Genomic DNA, 20,966 nt, shown 5'->3' with positions numbered 1-20,966 from the left:
GCATCAGCAAGATCTCCTGTCTGGTAACTTGTCTCATTTAATGGATTTACATTGGCAGGTGAACATGGAGAAACCCCATTAAAAAAACTTTGTCAATCTCAAACTGCAGAAACACTGTTGGAATTCCTTATCAAAGTCTGCGGCCTGTGATGTTGGGACAAATGATAGTCGCTTATTATACAAGAGACCATATTCTACAGCACAACGGCAGAGTCATGTCTTCAGTGTAAAACTAACAATGACTCAATAATCCTTTTGGAAATGTTATGATGTCATAAAGTTATGGGCGAACTTAGAAAGTTGGCTGTCAGAAGTACAATTATACAATGTAAAATTACTTTTAATCTGTCTGTCTGCATATTTCAAGACATGGCATTTGAGGGTGCAGTGAGATACCCCAGAGTTGGACGATACTTTTCTCATCAATCATCTTAAAAATTATACTTAATTAAAACCTGGAAATCAACCAATCCTCTGTTGTTAATTCAATAGAAAGGTAAAATGCTTTATTATCTAAAAGTTGAAAGTGACAGAGAGAAATAAAATGGTGCTCATGCGGGCGCAGTGAGTGTTCTCGTGGGTCTGGGCAGGTGTGATGTAGTTAATGGAGATGGGGGGTGTTCTAGTGGGTCTGGGCAGGTGTGATGAGGTTAATGGAGATGGGGCTGTGTTCTAGTGGGTCTGGGCAGGTGTGATGGAGTTAATGGAGATGGGGGTGTGTTCTAGTGGGTCTGGGCAGGTGTGATGTAGTTAATGGAGATGGAGGTGTGTTCTAGTGGGTCTGGTCAGGAGTGATGTAGTTAATGTTTGTATGATGTCGTCGTTTGTATGTGTATGTTTTGTATTGTTTATAAAATATCAACAATTCAAAGTTACACCTCACTGTTCTATTTTTGGAGTTATTACATTAAACCAATCAGATTTCAGAAGAATGCCAAAGTCAGATGTGAAGGTGTTAGGAATATTATGAATAAATGACTAAACAATATTCTAATTTTAAATAGAACTGCAACTAAGTAAACTTATACTCTGTTTTATTATATCTGTTTAACAATATGAGTTCATAAGAAGGGATTATGTGACACGGACAAGGAGTAATTAAAGTTAATGAACAACTAGGCAGGGGAGGAATGGGTTGTGGATAAAGTAAGCAGATAGGGTCGTTAACCTATGGTTGAACCGACAAAACTTAGCTCTGGGGTGTTTTAGATAAGGCAGTGAGTGCATTCCTAGGTTTTCTGTTAATTAGAGCTGTCAGCTAAGTGGTGGTCGATAATGGTGAGGGATCAAGAGTTAATTCAGTTATGTTGTGTGACCTGTGAGTGTGTTAGTGAGTTGGAATGAACTTTTAAACTCACTTAATTCTAGGTCGGGAGGAGGGGATTCATTAAGCAAATAAATTACGTCATGCTATTGTATATAAACTGTTGCTCGTGGTAACGTGGCAGCGCGTTCAGAGAATAAATTCTGTTACCTATTATTGATAAGACTGGTCTCCGTCTATTTTATGCAAACAAGAATCTTACAAATTCTCAAAATAGATTAAGGGAATTAAATTCATGAAAACATATTGGAATAACTAAATTACAGTAACAGAAGTAATGTGGAGGACCAGCCTATTCCCTATGATGTAAACTACAGCAGAAATAACTTCAAATGTGTAACTTCATATTAAACCAATCGTTTTCAGTCATGACTTGAGTGATTAAAGTAAACCACAGTTTTGGAAATACATAACACCATCTAACCATATATCAAAGAATGTTAGCTATATGCAGTTATCTTAGCCAGCCAGCTAACGTTAGCTATTTAGCCAACTAGCTATTAGCCTAACGAGCATAGCCAACCAGCACGGTTATGGTCAGCGAGCTGGAGCACCAACTACCGGAGACCATTTAGAGCCCAACTAAAACATAACTGCAGATAAAAAGAGACAGAATGATGGACGAAATGAAGCTTCAGACGTCATTGATCACTGCTGATAAAAGTGACATACTGCTTTGAAGTATACTGCTTAGCGATTTCGGCGCATGCCTCGAAGCTCCGGTATTAAATGTAACACGCGTGCTACAGGTGAGTGTTGTTATCGTGACCAGTGAGCTGAGTAACATCCATATCGAAAAGTTGACAAAACAAAAAGGAGCAACCATGTTAATTTCCTCTGTCGTCTTGAGCCCACAGCAAGAAGGCACCAGAGCCTACCGTGCTAACGAGTTCCCACTAGATTATATATTTGGTTAAACATATTTAAAAAATTTAACTTCATTACACCTTTACACTGGCATACAAACTCAGTAGCACAGAGTAGATCATCCATATGACCTTGGGAAATAGTGCATTGTGGGTAGTTTAGAAGATTTCCCAAAATAAGTTAATAAATATGTAATAACGCAAAAACATAACTGTTTGTACTTATAGGAAACCATATTGTGACGACAACTAGCTTACTAAGTCTTTAACCACACTGTATTGTCACACTGGTGAGTAAAAACAAATTCTTCCTCCACTTTAACTTGTTGTCTGAAGATAAAATATACATTTTACTCAACAGCGTTACCCACTCCAGTCAGCAGATGGAGGTCTGCGACTTTAAGGCGATGCTGTTAGTGTGACCTATAATCTAGTGGATGGAACGCTTCTTTCAACAGCAGCAACAGTTAGTCAGCCACCTCGGTAGCTTGCTAGACAAAATAGCCGAACCAATAAAGCTCTTTAGACGCTTCAGTGTATATTATCCACTGTGTTTTAAACCCCCTTCTGTCGTCTAGTTAGTTATCCGATCTAATTTCATATTTACGATGTGGTTATTAGTCAGCTAGCGGGCTGGTTAAGTTAGCATTAGCCTAGCTAACATCCCCGACCATGCGGTCACTAAGCTACTCTCCTTCTGCTAAAGAAGAGGAGGATATCACAGTAAAACAAGAAGTAGAGGGTGAGGCCGTTACTGTGAAAGAAGAGGGAAAAGGAGGAGGGTGTTACAGTAAAAGGAGAGGAGGATGCAGTTTATGGAGTGAAAGAGGAGGAGATGACTGTTACATCGAAAAAGGAGGAGGAACTGGATATCTGGGCCGGGTTTCCCAAACGCATCTTAAAACCTCTTAGAGCTACCCCCCTACTTTTTTAAATTTCCACCTGAAGACATACCCAAATCTAACTGCCTGTAGCTCAGGCCCAGAACCAAGGATATGCATATTATTGGTTTCATTTGAAAGAAAACAGTATGAGGTTTGTGTAATTGTGAATTGAATGTAGGAGAATATAACACAATAGATTTGGTTTAGATAAGACAATGAAACAACCATACGTTTTTATTTTTTATTGTTGTATCATCATCTTTAAAATGAACAAGACAAAACAAACATTCAGATAGGATGATGGGGACAATTTCAGTGAAAACATAAGAGGGCAACAGTACTTGTGCAAAGTTTCAGAATGATAACTTCCAAAATGAGTGTGCTACATGACATTTATCATGAAGTCACCCAAATGTACCCAAGTAGCCCAAATGTACCCAAGTGGCCAAATTGGTGAAGTTATTAATTTTGAATGGAATAACTATATACAAAATACCAAAATGGTATTCTAACCCCCCCCCCCCCCCCCCCCCAAAGAAATGGAGAAAAAACATGAAAAAATTAATTAATAAATGTACAAAATAACACTTAATAACACTCAATATTTGGAAGACCCTCAGTCCTCTACACAATATTGTGCTGCTGATGCCAGGTGCAATAACAGTCTCTTTCTGCTGTAAAGCAGAGGGTCACCAAGCATGTGGTGCAGGTGATGGGGGACTTCATTTTGCAAAGAACACAGCGACGCCTCCATGCTGTGACCTTTGGTCCCTGAGGCACATTCATGCCTGCAGAAATAAATTGGGGCAGATGAACACCACTTGTGGCAGGAGCAGAAGGGACAAAGGTAGAGGGGCCAGAACATGGTGCAGTGGTGCTGTAGCCAGCAAGCTCCTTGATGAGCAGCTCTCTGAAGGCAAGCTGTGAATTGGGGGGCTTTCCACAGCTCTTAGCCATTTCCTTGTGTAGGATGAATGCATTCACCACAGCAATGTCGATGAAATGATAGAAGAAGGTCTTGTACCATTTCATCGTCTTATGGAGAACATTGTAATAGCCTATCAGCGCATCTGACAGTTCCACACCTCCCGTCCTCTTGTTGTAGTCCTTTATTGCAGTTGGAATGGGGACATTTTTTGCGGTCCATGCCCCAGTAGCGCTGAGACAACAGGTGTCCGGCTGGATGAACCAGCTTCAGTGAGGGATGGACACCTTGGCACTGGGGTCTCCCATTCGGAGTCAGTGTCACTGTGAAAGAAAATGTTCAGTTAGAATAGTTTCACATATGAGCCCTGTATCAACAGGTATAATAAACTGATATATATAGAGTACAGGGAACATAAGGTTGAATATATTATTATAGACCTGCTAGATCTACTGTCTCATTTAAATTATGACAGACCAGCTAGATCTACTGTCTATTTCATATTATGACATACCAGCTAGATCTACTGTCTCTATTATATTATGACAGACCAGCTATATCTACTGTCTTTATTATATTACAACAGACCAGCTGCATCTACTGTCTCCATTTCACTTTGGCAATTGTTGTGGGCCTGCCCTCCCCTCAACAGCCTCAAATAGGCTATTTCATGTGGGGGTGGGGTGGGGTGGAGCAGCAGACACACGCATCTCGGCCATGCTCCCTCTAATCCACAATATGTATATATACATACACAAACATAGGCTATGGGTCATACACATACATACAAACATACCCCCACCCACAATGTATAGCCAACGTGTACTTTACACCTTTCATTACATTTTTATATATTCCTCCTACAATGTAAAAAAAATCACAAATAATATTTTATATTATTAATTTCAAACAACGGCATTAGCATGAGAAGAACGTACCAGTCCAAAACGATGTCCTCTCCGTTCAAAAAATATTCCTCCATTTGGGAATCAAAGCTATGCTAGCTAAATGAATCGTTCTCCAACAATCTCTGTCTCACTTTCCCGATCAATTTCTTCTAAAATTGTGTGTACATCTGTAATACTAGACTTAGATTTTGCTTTCCCTGACTTAGTCACCATACTGATTGATATATAAACAGCTGAAGATGCGCTTTACCATAATAGTGCTGTGCGTAACATCCTTCCAGTATGAATCTTCAATGGCGAATGACCCTTTTTACGCCGGAGTTTACTACATGGGATGGTCTTCCAACACATAACCATTACATATTGCCATTTACCTCAGCTCATTGGCTATCGACCAAGCTAGATTTCAAGACGATCAGTGGTCATTGGGTTAAAATACAGTCAATCAACGAAACAGAGACTTGAAGACTTGTTGTCTTCAAATCGGTTTCTTTCAGTCAATACGTCCCGTGAAATGACCCTTCACGTTTGGTTGTGTTACAAACAACCAGTTGATTGCAATGAAACCAAACATGACTGGAAAAGTCACGTTTAGTGTGTGTATTTACATCGAATGTGTCGTCGAAAATTGAATGAGACGGACTTCATGACACAAGCAGTACACAAAATTTTTCGTGTTAGGCTATAAAAATTAATTATGTAACAATGAGCATTGGGATTGCAAACAGAGGAAGATCGTCAAAGGTAAACAATTTATTTTATTGCAATTTGTGATTTTATTACGCCTGTGCTGTTGAATCAGTTTTTTTTATGGGGCTCTGTCCTCAGATAATCGCATTGCATTATTTCGCATTAAATCCTTTTTTAAATCTGACAACGCAGTTTGATTAGCAAGATTATAGGCTTTCGAAACATGTGAGACACGTGTATTTTCATGAATGTTTAATATGACTATTTATGTAGCGATCACCGTATGTTGTCGAATTTAATCCCGATAACGGGTTCGGTGCGCAGAGAGGTTAACGGCTGGTTTTGGGGGGTGTGGGATGCTGAAGATGTCGGGCTCTCATTCATCTGATTAATTAGGGATATGAGGGCTTCGGGAATCTGTGATAACAGGTTTTCATCTGGCATCCCTGACTCGTTCATACAATTAATAATTTCTAGGAGTTCAGCTGGAATCTGTGATAATATGCTTTCATCTATCGGTATTATGTCTGTTACCCCCACCTCATTCATACGATTAGTAATTTCTAGGAGTTCTGGCTGTATCTGTGATAAGAGGCTTTCAACTGTCTCAATTAGGTCTGTTGGCTCTGCCATTTGGATAATTAATGATGTGTGTTCTTGGGTTATTCTGGAAGGATCCGTGTTACATATATGATTTTAGCACCTGTATTTACGTTTTTTAATCGGAGTGCTGTTTAACATACGTGGTTCTATGCCAGAATGATAGATCCTGGCGGTATTGTCGCTCAAGTAAAACCCCCATTCGTTTGTGTAGCAAAACCTTTTGGGATTTTAGAGCCCTGGAAAAGGCTGTGAAAAACCTAGCTTGTTCTATTTCAGATCCAGATGTTGCCACCAACAATCATTGGGAATGTTCGGTGAGCCGGAATCCTCCGCATGCTCTAGATGTGTGTGGTCTTCTGTGCCGTTATACGCCGGAGAGGAGTCTGAAAGAAAATAATACATACAAAATAGGTTATTAAAAAAAATTATTTTAGATACAAAAATATCAAACACATTTCAGGTATAATACTATATATTAACAATACATAATTAAAATACCTCTGCCTTTTTGGCGAGGGCTGTTCTGGCGAAAACCGGGGGGCGTGACTTTTTTTCATCAAACGTTCCCGATTCTGCATGGCCGGTCTCGTTGGAGCCTGAAAAAATATTATTTGTCCTTGTTTTAACATATTCAAGCCTAAAAAATGTATAAATAATAAACTAGGTAAAACTAATAATATATACAGTGGGGCAAAAAAGTATTTAGTCAGCCACCAATTGTGCAAGTTCTCCCACTTAAAAAGATGAGAGAGGCCTGTAATTTTCATCATAGGTACACTTCAACTATGACAGTCAAAATGAGGAAAAAGAATCCAGAAAATCACATTGTAGGATTTTTTATGATTTTATTTGAAAATTATGGTGGAAAATAAGTATTTGGTCACCTACAAACAAGCAAGATTTCTGGCTCTCACAGACCTGTAACTTCTTCTTTAAGAGGCTCCTCTGTCCTCCACTCGTTACCTGTATTAATGGCACCTGTTTGAACTTGTTATCAGTATAAAAGACACCTGTCCACAACCTCAAACAGTCACACTCCAAACTCCACTATGGCCAAGACCAAAGAGCTGTCAAAGGACACCAGAAACAATATTGTAGACCTGCACCAGGCTGGGAAGACTGAATCTGCAATAGGTAAGCAGCTTGGTTTGAAGAAATCAACTGTGGGAGCAATTATTAGGAAACGGAAGACATACAAGACCACTGATAATCTCCCTCGATCTGGGGCTCCACGCAAGATCTCCCCCCGTGGGGTCAAAATGATCACAAGAACGGTGAGCAAAAATCCCAGAACCACACGGTGGGACCTAGTGAATGACCTGCAGAGAGCTGGGACCAAAGTAACAAAGCCTACCACTACGCCACCAGGGACTCAAATCCTGCAGTGCCAGACGTGTCCCCCTGCTTAAGCCAGTACATGTCCAGGCCCGTCTGAAGTTTGCTAGAGAGCATTTGGATGATCCAGAAGAAGATTGGGAGAATGTCATATGGTCAGATGAAACCAAAATATAACTTTTTGGTAAAAACTCAACGTGTTGTGTTTGGAGGACAAAGGATGCTGAGTTGCATCCAAAGAACACCATACCTACTGTGAAACATGGGGGTGGAAACATCATGCTATGGGGCTGTTTTTCTGCAAAGGGACCAGGACGACTGATCCGTGTAAAGGAAAGAATGAATGGGGCCATGTATCGTGAGATTTTGAGTGAAAACCTCCTTCCATCAGCAAGGGCATTGAAGATGGCTGGGTCTGGGTCTTTCAGCATGACAATGATCCCAAACACACCGCCCGTGCAACGAAGGTGTGGCTTCGTAAGAAGCATTTCAAGGTCCTGGAGTGGCCTAGCCAGTCTCCAGATCTCAACCCCATAGAAAATCTTTGGAGGGAGTTGAAAGTCCGTGTTTCCCAGCAACAGCCCCAAAACATAATGGCTCTAGAGGAGATCTGCATGGAGGAATGGGCCAAAATACCAGCAACAGTGTGTGAAAACCTTGTGAAGACTTACAGAAAACATTTGACCTCTGTCATTGCCAACAAAGGGTATATAACAAAGTATTGAGATAAACTTTTGTTATTGACCAAATACTTATTTTCCACCATAATTTGCAAATAAATTCATTAAAAATCCTACAATGTGATTTTCTGGATTTTTTTTCTCATTTTGTCTGTCATAGTTGAAGTGTACCTATGATGAAAATTACAGGCCTCTCATCTTTTTAAGTGGGAGAACTTGCACAATTGGTGGCTGACTAAATACTGTTTTGCCCCACTGTATATAATGGCTTCATACCGTGTCCATGGAGCGCCGGCTCGTGAAGCCGCAAGTTCCCTGCCCAGTAGTACTTTTCTGGAGGGGAGGATTCTGAGCAATGTACTAGAGCCCATATTGTGCGTTGCTTGTTTGGGTCTGGAATATGGAGCAAGCGGGTGGAGGTTCCCGGGGGAGTTGGCGGGACGATTAAATCCTCTGTTCTCGGTGTGTTTGAAAAAACGTTCGTACAGAAAGGGGGGATGTGTCATCGGATGTGTCATCTGCTCCGACGAAGTCGTTCAGGGTCCATAAGGAGCCCGTTATCCTTCTTGGCTGTATGTCGGCTGTAAACACAAAAATAGCTTTTAATATAGGGTGCACACTTTTTGTTTTTTAATGTATAAATATTCTTGTGTATGTGATTATTGGATTTACATCGAAAATAGTGTGATGGGGATTGGCTGCATGCGTTTTGCGCCTGAGAATCCCTGTCTAACGCGGTCTGTTCCAGATCATTTAAACCTCTGAGCAGCTGCGTAAAGGATGGAGAACCTACAAACGTTAGATAATATTAAGTTATTTATCCTATATACATTTTTTTTAAAGAATACGTGCATTGCCCCCCCGTTTAAAACACATCATTTAATATTCCAATAACATTCAAACAATTCCCAGACTCCAAATCTTAAAATATATTATTTTCACTAACTCACCTTCAGAAAGCGTCATTAGGAGGGATTCACGGATGATCTTTTATCTGTCCTGGGCTGTTGGCCTGGTGTTTGAAATTAGGGTACGGCCGTGCGAACAGAGTGGAAAGTATCTGTTTTCCCTAGACTCGTTCCGCGGTCGTGTCCCTGACGAGAGATAGTACGGAATGAGTTTACAGAGCATGGGGTGACGTTTTTTCGGGCGATATCCTGTATGCCATAAAATGGGTCTGGAGTACCCCCCAGAATGTTTTAGAGAGGCAGTGAACTAAAGCAACAGGAGGTGATGTCGAGACATTATGTCTGCAGGTATTGCATTTATGTTTCATTGCACCTCAGGGGCAGCAGCTTGGTGGGGTGTCCGATGTAAATTTATAGACCGGGGTGGGGGGACCGTTAGTATATGCGCTGATTAGAAATAACATTGTTTTAACCCCAAGGGTTGGTCTAGACATATTGTATTATTTCTGGGGTGTTTGACTTTTTATCCCCCACGTCCTCTGGGGTGAGAAATTCGGATTTGAAAGACATGCGTGTTAATGAATCGAAAGTGCTTAAGGTATAGGGGGCAGCATTTTCACTTTCGGATAAATAGCGTGCCCAATTTCAACTTCCTGCTACTCATGCCAGGAATATAAGATATGCATATTATTAGTAGATGTGGATAGAAAACACTGTTTGAATCATGTCTGTGAGTATAACAGAACTTATGTAGCAGGCAAAACCCCGAGGACTAACTGTTCAGATTTTTTTTTTTGCCTCTGACTGTTCCGAGTTATCTTTTCCCTGAGATATTTCATAGGAACCTGTTATCAGTTCCTACCGCTTCCACTGGATGTCACAAGTCTTTGGAATTTGGTTGAGGTTATTAATTTGTGCAACGAAGAAGAACATCCTGGAACAACGTTACACTATTGAGAGTTGCGCAAGACGTAAAAAGGAGCATGGTTTGTTTACTTGCTGTATTGAACACAGGTAGCCCCGTCTACAATTTGATTAAAAATACCTAAAGTTGTATTACAAAAGTAGTTTGAAATATTATGGCAAAGTTTATAGGCAACTTTTGAAATGTTTTGTAGTGACATTGCGTTTTTTGGCAGCTGTTTTTTTCTGGATCAAAAGTGTCAAATAAATTGACATTTGGATATATATGGACGGAATTAATCGAACAAAAGGACCAATTGTGATGTTTATGGGACATATTGGAGTGCCAACAAAAGAAGCTCGTCAAAGGTAATGCATGCTTTATATTTTATTTATGCGTTCTGTGTAGCGCCTGCAGGGTTGAAATATGCTACTCTCTTTGTTGACATTGTGCTATCATCAGATAATAGCTTCTTATGCTTTTGCCGAAAAGCTTTTTAAAATCTGACACGTTGGCTGGATTCACAACGAGCGTAGCTTTAATTGAGTATCTTACACGTGTGATTTAATGAATGTTTGATTTTGATATCATTATTTGAATTTGCCGCGCTGCATTTTCCCTGTTTTTTTTTCTCCAAGTGGGATGCAAGCGTCCCCTATACCATAAGAAGTTAAGAGATGCCGACAAACTTTTTGATGGGGGGTAGGCAGATATCTGTACATACAGTTTGCATGACATTGCAAACCTTGGTTTCAAACGACCCCTACAGAGACACACACCCCCACCCCTTTTGTTTTTGAAACACACACTCCTCCTGGCCCGGCACACGCACACCCGTGCACGCACACGGCTTTTCAGAAATGATTTTTCTCAGAGACATGCATGATGATAGAGCGAAAAGACAGAGCCCCTTCGTTAAAAGGTGAGATACAATTTTAAAAGCATTTATTTAATTCAAAATATTTAGTACATACAGTTTAAAACCTGTTATAATTAATTAACCATTTTACTATTCTTTTCTTACAGATATAGGGCTTGGTTAGCCCTGACCTGCATCCGTTTCCAATTCACCAATGCCAAGACAGGCTCTCTTACATGCTCCATCAAAGCTCCATCAAAGCTCCGTAAGTTTTCACTCCAGGGGTAGATCATCAGTCGGGCATGTGGATCCTGGGAATGTCTTAAGGATAGACGCGGCCAGCGCCATAATTGTTCACTATTTTGGAAAAGACTGTCCAGCTTATTCATAAGGGTTATGAATATGGGATAATCAATCCATTTAAAGCTAAACACTGGCATAAAAAGTTTACATCCTTGAATGCTTTGGAAAATACATATGAAATGACAGATTTCGTCGCATTTGCACTATCAAATTGTTCACATGCTAAAATTGTCACTTTGGACTCTATATGCCATTGAAGCGATTCTTAGGGCCTTCAGATCACTGCGTCCGCAGACCAGTTCTTCCACTGCATATCCGGGGAGAGTTGTACCACTCAGGGCCTGTTCAATTTGACAGAGTGCAAGCCTTTTCTTAAGCCATTCTCTCATCCGCAGCGCAGGAGAAAAACTCTCGGGTTTTGCCTGATAAAGGGGTTTGGGGCCGCTGTCTGTGAATATCTTAACCGTAGATTCCTCAGGTTGGAATATGTAAGACATATGCCCCTCACTCCTAACCAAAACTCCTTTAAAACATTCTGGAGTCTCACACAAAACTTCCTCAAGGCTTTTGTCATTGGGTGCATGACAAGAGATGCATAGCACCCCGAGAATTGGCCTATTCGACATAATTTTCTGTTTAATATTCAGGGTTTTATTTTTAAAATCTTGTTTAGTGTTCGGGCCGCATGTCTTGTTCTGGGCTTTATTTATAATGCGTCTGCCACACCCAATACCCCCAGACATTCCTGTTTCATAGACAATAGGTCGACAGGTCAATAAAATAGGGGGTGGGGGGGCCATACTCTTTGAAATGTTCAAACACATCCCCCCCCCCCCCCCCCCCCCCCCCAGTTCAAAGAGGTCCCTAGACATCAATCATCATGACAACTTCAAAGGAATAGATGCAATATATGCATAAATTAGCACACCCTCTAACGCGTGAGAACCGGAACAGGATGCCCACATATGGGCATAAGCACGTGATAAGTTCCCACCCGGATGTCCTTACAGGATGCCCAAATATGGGCATGCACACGTCATCCGGACATCGGGTCATAAATCAAACGTTTGACGTGTGCCCCCTACTTTATTCTCTCTGACTTGTATTTGTTAAACAAGCACCTTATTAACTGCACAAGCACCACAAACCCTGTTGTTTTGACAATAAGCAATAAATCACTGATATTGATTTGGGGGGGAAATCAGGTTGTATGTGCTGTTGAAACGAACACAACTAAACAAAAACACATGGAAATGGGAGATATCTTTTACCTCACTGGTTAGAGGACAACCTGCAGAAGTCAGTCAGCTACATTTTGGAGTGATGCATTTAAATGTAGGGGTCGCTAAACAAAGGAACACAACAGTTATTTGTCATCACTCATCGATATCATATTGAAATAAATTATGCGAGAGGGGGGAGATGAGGTTGCACATCCTGTTAAAACCAACACAGCAAAAACCACACAGAATCTGGGAATAATCTATACATCACTGGTTAGAAGACAATTTGTAGAAAACAACCAGCTACATTTTGAATGGTTTCATTTTGATTCTAGTGGGTCACCAACGTGGTAAGTGTAACAACTCTTTTTTAGTTAGTCACTTTTTGTTAAATCTCATAAATAGTACTCTTTCAATTCAGAACCTGGAATTTTCCCCTGAGGCTAAAATCAATAGAACAGAAGGCAAACATTTAGGGTTCTACATTCTGACATTCATTAAAATACTCATACTACAATGTTAAAAACATTCTACATTGAGACATTATTTCATTGATATCATGAAAAACTCCCATGTATTTTCTGATGTTTAATCAGAGATCTTATATCAGAGTATTTCAGAGTATTTCTTCCCCTATTGAGCACAGCTATGAGATTTCTCTACTGTGTGTGTTCTCTGGTGTGATACTAGGCTGTTTAGCCAAGCAAATCTGGTCACACAATGGCTACAGCTGTATTGTTTCTCTCCTGTGTGTATTCTCTGGTGTATAGTGAGATAGCTAGATGTAGAAAAACTCTTCCCACATTGTTCACAGCTACAAGGTTTCTCTCCTGTGTGTGTTCTCTGGTGTGTCTTCAGACAGCCAGATGTACCAAAACTCTTTCCACATTGATCACAGCCATAAGGTTTCTCTCCTGTGTGTGTCCGCTGGTGTACTATCAGGCTGTTTAGCTGAGTAAAACTCTTCCCACATTGATTACAGCTATATGGTTTCTCTCCTGTGTGTGTTCTCTGGTGTATAGTTAGATAGCTAGATGTAGAAAAACTCTTCCCACATTGAGTACAGCTATATGGTTTCTCTCCTGTGTGTGTTCTCTGGTGTATAGTGAGAACGCTAGATGTAGAAAAACTCTTCCCACATTGATCACAGCTATAAGGTTTCTCTCCTGTGTGTGTTCTCTGGTGTAATATCAGGCTGTCTGGCTGAGTAAAACTCTTCCCACAATGAGTACAGCTGTATGGTTTCTCTCCTGTGTGTGTCCTTTGGTGTATAGTTAGATAGCTAGATGTAGTAAAACTTTTCCCACAATGATCACAGCTATATGGTTTCTCTCCTGTGTGTGTTCTCTGGTGTATAGTTAGATAGCTAGATGTTGTAAAACTCTTCCCACATTGATTACAGCTATAAGGTTTCTCTCCAGTGTGTATTCTCTGGTGTGATTTCAGGGTTTGTAGCCGAGTAAAACTCTTCCCACATTGATCACAGGCAAAAGGTTTCTCTCCTGTGTGAATTCTCAGGTGTATTTTAAGTTCTGATGAAGATTTGCAACTTTTCCCACAGTGAGAGCAGTGGTGAGATTTCTTCCCTGTGGATCTCTGCTGGTGTTTATTGAGATGTTCTGAACTGGAGAGACTCTTCTCTGCCTCGTCAGTATCATGAGGTTGTTGAGGCTCCCAAGAGGATGCAAGATCGTCACGTCTCTCTCCTGTGTGAACAACAAAGTCAGACAGATGGTTAAAGCCCCACAACAGCAGAAATCCATTGTTTATTTGAGGTAAAAGGTGATGCCCAGAGCATACCCATGCAGTTTCACATGATTAGTAACATTGATGATTGTAGGCTAGAAATAAGTTGTCGAAATCCTAAGCAGTGTGCCAGACGACTTTTGGTCTCCAATATAGGCCCCTTTCTGTGTTTGCTAAAATTGGCGCACAAGGGTAATGCGCACACAATTTGGTTGTAGAAACTCCTCCCTGCTAATGAGGAAACTGATAGTTATGGATGTAGTATATCTGCCTGGAGCAAAAATGGTGAGCGAAGATTTTAGTTTTTCACAAGGTATTCTGAATATTACAGCGCACCATCAGCGCAAGATCAGGAGTGCTACTCAAGGAGACTCACATTAACTTCTTATGGCTGGGGGCAGTATTGAGTAGCTTGGATGAATAAGAGTAAAATGCCTGCTACTCAGTACCAGAAGCTAAGCTATGCATATTATTAGTATATTTGGATAGAGAACACTGACGTTTCTAAAACTGTTTGAATGATGTCTGTGAGTATAACAGAACTAATATAGCAGGCAAAAACCTGAGAAAAACTCCAACCAGGAAGTGGGAAATCTGAGGTTTGTAGTTTTTCAACTCTTTTCCTATCGAATACACAGTGTCTTTGGGGTCATATTGCACTTCCTAAGGCTTCCACTAGATGGTAACAGTCTTTAGAACCTTGTTTGATGCTTCTACTGTGAAGTGGGGGTGAATGAGAGGGGATTGAGTCAGAGGTCTGGCAGAGTTTCATTAGTTGATGACCACGCACGTTCACGTGAAAGTTAGCTTGCTTTCCATTGCATTTCTACAGACAAAGGAATTCTCCGGTTGGAACATTATTGAAGATTTATGATAAAAACATCCTAAAGATTGATCCTATACATTGTTTGACAGGTTTCTACGGACTGTAACGGACATTTTTGACTTTGTCTGCTCGCGTGTCATGAATTTGGATTACTGTGCTGAACGCGCGAACAAAATGGAGGTAAGGGGACATAAATTATGAACTTTATCGAACAAATCAAACGTTTATTGTGGAACTGGGATTCCTGGGAGTGCATTCTGATGAAGATCATCAAAGGTAAGTGAATATTTATAATGCTATTTCTGACTTCTGTTGACTACACAACATGGCAGATATCTGTTTGGCTTGTTTTGGTCTCTGAGCGTTGTACTCAGATCATTGCATGGTGTGCTTTTTCGGGTAAAGCTTTTTTGAAATCTGACACAGCGGTTGCATTAAAGAGAAGTTTATCTTCAGTTCCATGTATAACACTTGTATTTTTATCAACATTTATGATGAGTATTTCTGTAAATTGATGTGGCTCTCTGCAAAATCACTGGATGTTTTTGGAACTACTGAACATAACGTGCCAATGTATACTGAATGTTTTTTTATATAAATATGAACTTTATCGAACAAAACATACATGTATTGTGTAACATGAAGTCCTATGAGTGTCATCTGATGAAGATCAAAGGTTAGTGATTCATTTCTCCATTTCTGTTTTTTGTGACTACTCTTTGGCTGGAAAAATGGCTGTGTTTTATCTGTGACTAGGCACTCACCTAACATAATTGTTTGTGGTGCTTTCGCCGTAAAGCCTATTTGAAATCGGACAATGTGGTGAGATTAACAACATGTTTATCTTTAAAATGGTGTAAAATACTGGTGGAGTTTGAGGGTCACAGGGTTTGAGAATACTGGGATACTGTAATGTGTTGTCATTCTAAATGTCCCGAATAAAGGAAAATAGCTCTGTGTGTTGTACAATAGCCTATCCATCAAGGAACAGTTCTCTACACATTATGAATAATGTGTAATTATTTTAGAACCATGACCTTATCCATTTGGGTGTTGTCAATAAAGGTGACTCTCAGTTTGGATTTAAACGTAATGTAGCAAATCAACTACTTTACAGTTGGGTTTTTTCCACCTAATTTTATTTGTATTATTTATTTATTTAACCAGGTAGGCCAGTTGAGAACAAGTTCTCATTTACACCTGCGACCTGGCCAAGATAAACATACAAACAACAACACAGAGTTACACATGCAATTAACAAACGTACAGTCAATAACACAATAGAAAATAACAAATCTATATACAGTGTGAGCAAACGAGGTAAGATTAGGGAGGTAAGGCAATAAATAGGCCATAGTGGCAAAGTAATCACAATATACCAATTAGACACTGGAATGATAGATGTGCAGAAGATGAATGTGCAAGTAGAGATACTGGGGTGCAAAGGAGGAAGAAATAAATAAATACAGTATGGGGATGAGGTAGTTGGATGGGCTATTTACAGATGAGCTATGTACATGTGCGGTGATCTGTGAGCTGCTCTGACAGCTGGTGCTTAAAGTTAGTGAGAGAGATATGAGTCTCCAGCTTCAGTGATTTTTGCAGTTCGTTCCAGTCATTGGCAGCTTTACCTAGCAGAGACTTGTAGATGACCTGGAGCCAGTGGGTTTAGCGATGAGTATGAAGCGATGGCCAGCCAACGAGAATGTACAGGTTGCAGTGGTGGGTAATATATGGGGCTTTGGTGACAAAACGGATTGCACTGTGATAGACCGCATGCAATTTGTTGAGTAGAGTGTTGGAGGCTATTTTGTAAATGACATCGCCAAAGTCAAGGATCGGTAGGAAAGTCAGTTTTACGAGGGTAAGTTTAGCAGCATGAGTGAAGGATGCTTTGTTGCGAAATAGGAAGCAGATTCTAGATTTAATTTTGGCTTGGAGATGCTTAATGTGAGTCTGGAAGGAGAGTTTACAGTCTAACCAGACACCTAGGTATTTGTAGTTGTCAACATATTCTAAGTCAGAACCGTCCAGGGTAGTGATGCTGGACGGGCGGGCAGGTGCGGGCAGCGAGCGGTTGAAGAGCATGCATTTAGTTTTACTTGCATTTAAGAGCAGTTGGAGGCCACGGAAGGAGAGTTGTATGGCATTGAAGCTCGTCTGGAGGTAAGTTAACACAGTGTCCAAAGAAGGGCCAGAGGTATACAGAATGGTGTCGTCTGTGTAGTGGTGGATCAGAGAATCACCAGCAGCGGATCAGAGAATCACCAGCAGCAAGAGCGACATCATTGATGTATACAGAGAAGAGAGTCTGCCCGAGAATTGAACCCTGTCATGGCTCACATCACCACCATCATCCCAGAAACCCTGGACCCACTCCAATTTGCATACAACCCTAACAGATCCACAGATGATGCAATCTCTATTGCGCTCCATACTGGCCTTTCCCACCTGGACAAAAGGAACACCTATGTGAGAATGCTATTCATTGACTACAGCTCAACATTCAACACCATAGTTTGGATTTATGGTTCCATAGTTCCCTCAAAGCTCATCAATAAACTAAGGACCCTGGGACTAAACACCTCCCTCTGCAACTGGATCCTGACCTTCCTGACGGGCTGCTCCTGGTGATGAGGGTAGGTAACAACACATGCACCACGCTGATCCTCAACACAGGGTCCCCTCAGGGGTGCGTGCTCAGTCCAGTCCTGTACTTCCTGTTCACTCATGACTGCTTGGCCAGGAACAACTCCAACATCATCATTAAATTTCCGATGACACAACAGTGGTAGGCCTGACCACCGACAACGATGAGACAGCCTATAGGGAGGTTAGAAACCTGGCTGTGTATTTTAGCGCCTGGCAACGCAGACGCTTGTTGGCACGCTCGAGCAGTGTGGATGCAATGATTGATTAACATGTATGTGTAAATAGATTGTGCAATGTTCGCGCAAATGACACATCTGGTTTCGGCAGCGTGTAAGTGGACGAGGGTGTGTCTTATGAGTGTTTGGACCGCTGCCAATATGTAGCCGCCTAACCTCAGAAAAGAAGAAGACATGGTAGGAACCAAAGTGTTGGTAAGTGTTTCCAGGTGACCCTAATTAGATCTTGCATTGCATGTTCTTACTTCATGTAGCTGGCTAGCTAGCCAACATATTCATACTTGGCCTATTCTTCTCTGACAAGATACCGCTGCACAAACATGCTTATCTAGGCCTACACCAGCACTGGTACCAGGCAGTGTTAGTTAGCTACGTTTGAGCTGACTCTTAATACATTTAGCAAGCTAGCTAGCCCGCTAACTAGAAATTAGTCAAGTCAATAAACATTGGGTAGTTAGTTAGATAGAATATAGTTAACATACTGGCAAGTTTGATGTATAAGTAACCAAGTAACATTAGGTAGCTAGCTAACATACCAGTACATACTGCTGTAATGTTATGCTATGTGGTTCGTAAGGACAGCGTAGCTAACAAACTATCAGCCAACATAACGTGTAAGGTAACTTATTTGAAAAGTCATTACTTTATTACATTGCTCAACATTTTCTTAACATTTGTCATAATTAGTTAAAGCAATGAATTTGTATCGGCTCTCGTCGGAGTTTGGCTGCATATTTTCGCCATTTTCTTCAAATTTGAAAAAGTTGTGAAGCCACGCCCATTTCTGAAGAACTGCATTATGGGCCCTAAAAGTACAGAAATAGTGTCCACTGCATGTATAGTACTAGTATAGTATCTATAGTACTGCATGTATACGTCGTATTTTGGCGAATGACATCCAGGAACATTTGGCATTCTAACTGTATCCATATTTTGACAAATAAGGGAAAGAGAATAAGGGGATATCTAGTCAGTTGTCCAACTGAATGTTTTCAACTGAAAAATGTCTTCCGCATTTAACCCAAACCCTCTGAGTTGCTTAATCGACATCCACGTCTTCGGCGCCCGGGGAACAGTTGGCTAACAGCCTTGTTCAGGAGCAGAACGACAGATTTTTACCTCGTCAGCTTGGGGATTCGATCCAGCAACCTTCCGGTTACTGGCGTAAAGCTCTAACCACTAGGCTACCTGCCGCCTTAATAAGCATACATAATCAATTTACGTCAAAAATAGTGCGGTTAGTATGAGTATTCAAACACAGCTCAGGTCTCTGGGCTGCCATTTTGTTTCTGTTTAAATCCTAGATTGGCCCTTTAGCAAAGCCACAACAATAAACCAATCTGCAGTTCAAACAATAACTAAACTAATTCCACCACAGGTTTGGTAATAAGATGATAGTGGGGCTGGAGAAATGTAACTACTCTCAAATTCATAGACAGACCTGTGGATGGAAGGGACTGACCATCCATGATATCAACATTATAGTTTTAACCATGTTGAGGCTATACAGTGTTGATTTACATTGTTTCTAAACATCGGAGTAAAAAAAGCTTATTTGGTGTTCTGATAACAGTTGAACTAAGCTCATGAGGCATGTGTTATATTATTCAAGAATCAATGGAAAGAAAGAAATAATTTAAATGTAGCAATTGCATATTTCCCCTTTAACACCACAACTGCCTCTGTTTTTAAGACAGTACTTACTAGTGTTAATCAGGGCCCGGTTTCCCAAAACCATCTTACGGCTAAGTTTACTGTTAGAACAATTGGATGCCTTAAGATGCGTTTGAAAAACAGGGCCCAGATATTCAGTTTCCTCCTCCTCGTTTTTTGATGTGACAGTCGTCTCCCCCTCCTCCTCTTTCACTCCAAAAACTGCATCCTCCTCTCTCTCTGCCTCCTCTTCTTTTACTGTAACTTCCTCCTCCTCTTTCACTCTGAACTAGTCTTCCTCTTCTTTCACTGAAACGTCTTTCTCTTCTTCTTTCACTGTAACAGCCTCGTCCTCTACTTGTTTTTGTATTGTAACAGCCTCCTTTTCCTCAAGACCTTCTTTCGCCGTCCAGCAGGCCTCCTCTTCTTTAGCAAGAGAAGAGTAGCTTAGTGACCTCATGGTCAGAGATGTTAGCTAGCTAGGCTAGTGCTAACTTAACCAGCACACTAGCTGACTAATAACAGAAAAATATATATATATTTGGGGTTCTGATGGGGTACGACAGTTGAACTAAGCTCATGAAGCATTTATAAGTGAATTCTTCAAGAAACCGATGGGTACATATCATTAATGTATACGTCCCAAAATGGATGTAACAATTGCTGATTGCCCCTTTAAGAGTACATATTGGGCTAATCTAATAGGAGATATTGAGGACAACAGTATTTCAGGCATTGTCATTGGATGCATTTGATCAATTGTTAACGTTTTGTTGATGGTCCACTCTTGATGTTCTACACGTTACAGTGAAGCTTCAGCCATTCCTACAGAACAACATCAAAGTGTAGAACCCCTTTCCTGCATATTGGTTCAACGACTGCAGAGACGGTACTTACTGGTGTTAAACATATCTCCAACCTCCTCTTCTTCCTCCAATGTGACAGTCATCTCCCCCTCCTCCTCTTTCACTCGAGAAACTGAATCATCCTCTTCTTTTACTATAACATCCTCCTCCTCTTTCACTCTGAACGCGTCTTCCTCTTCTTTCACTGAAACGTCTTTCTCTTCTTCTTTCACGGTAACAGCCTCACCCTCTACTTGTTTTTGTATTGAAACAGCCCCATCTTCCACGAGAGTTTCTTTCTCCGTCCAGCAGACCTCATCTTCTTTATCAGGAGGAGAGTAGCTTAGTGAGCTCATGGTCGGGGATGTTAGCTAGCTAGCATTAGCGACTAGCCTAGTTCTAAGCTAACTTAGCAAACCAGCTAGCTGACAAACAACGTAAATATATAATTGCATACGCCAACAAGTACATACGAGAGAAGTATGTTTAATACAGAGCGACTAATATACACCAAAACAGTGTAAAGAGCGTGAATGTTGTAGCTATGTTTTCTAGAAAGCTACCGAGGTGTCTGACTAGCTGTTGTTGTTGAGGAG

The 20,966-nt window shown here is 40.8% G+C and overlaps 1 pseudogene across 1 annotated transcript; it reads right to left on the bottom strand.

The window, feature by feature from the left end:
* Window positions 1-12,883: 12,883 nt before the first annotated feature.
* Window positions 12,884-20,966, bottom strand: LOC118938437 (uncharacterized; annotated as a pseudogene). Its single transcript, XR_016485845.1, has 3 exons — window positions 20,423-20,966; window positions 19,577-19,951; window positions 12,884-14,118 (listed from the first exon to the last, which is right to left on the bottom strand). The product of XR_016485845.1 is annotated as an uncharacterized LOC118938437 (transcript).

The sequence above is a fragment of the Oncorhynchus mykiss genome, chromosome 13 (genome assembly GCF_057628025.1).
Source record: "Oncorhynchus mykiss isolate SJ-2025 chromosome 13, ASM5762802v1, whole genome shotgun sequence".
NCBI classification, from domain to species: domain Eukaryota; kingdom Metazoa; phylum Chordata; class Actinopteri; order Salmoniformes; family Salmonidae; genus Oncorhynchus; species Oncorhynchus mykiss.
Note: the sequence above shows the minus strand (reverse complement) of the source record. Positions and strands in the feature narration are given on the sequence as shown.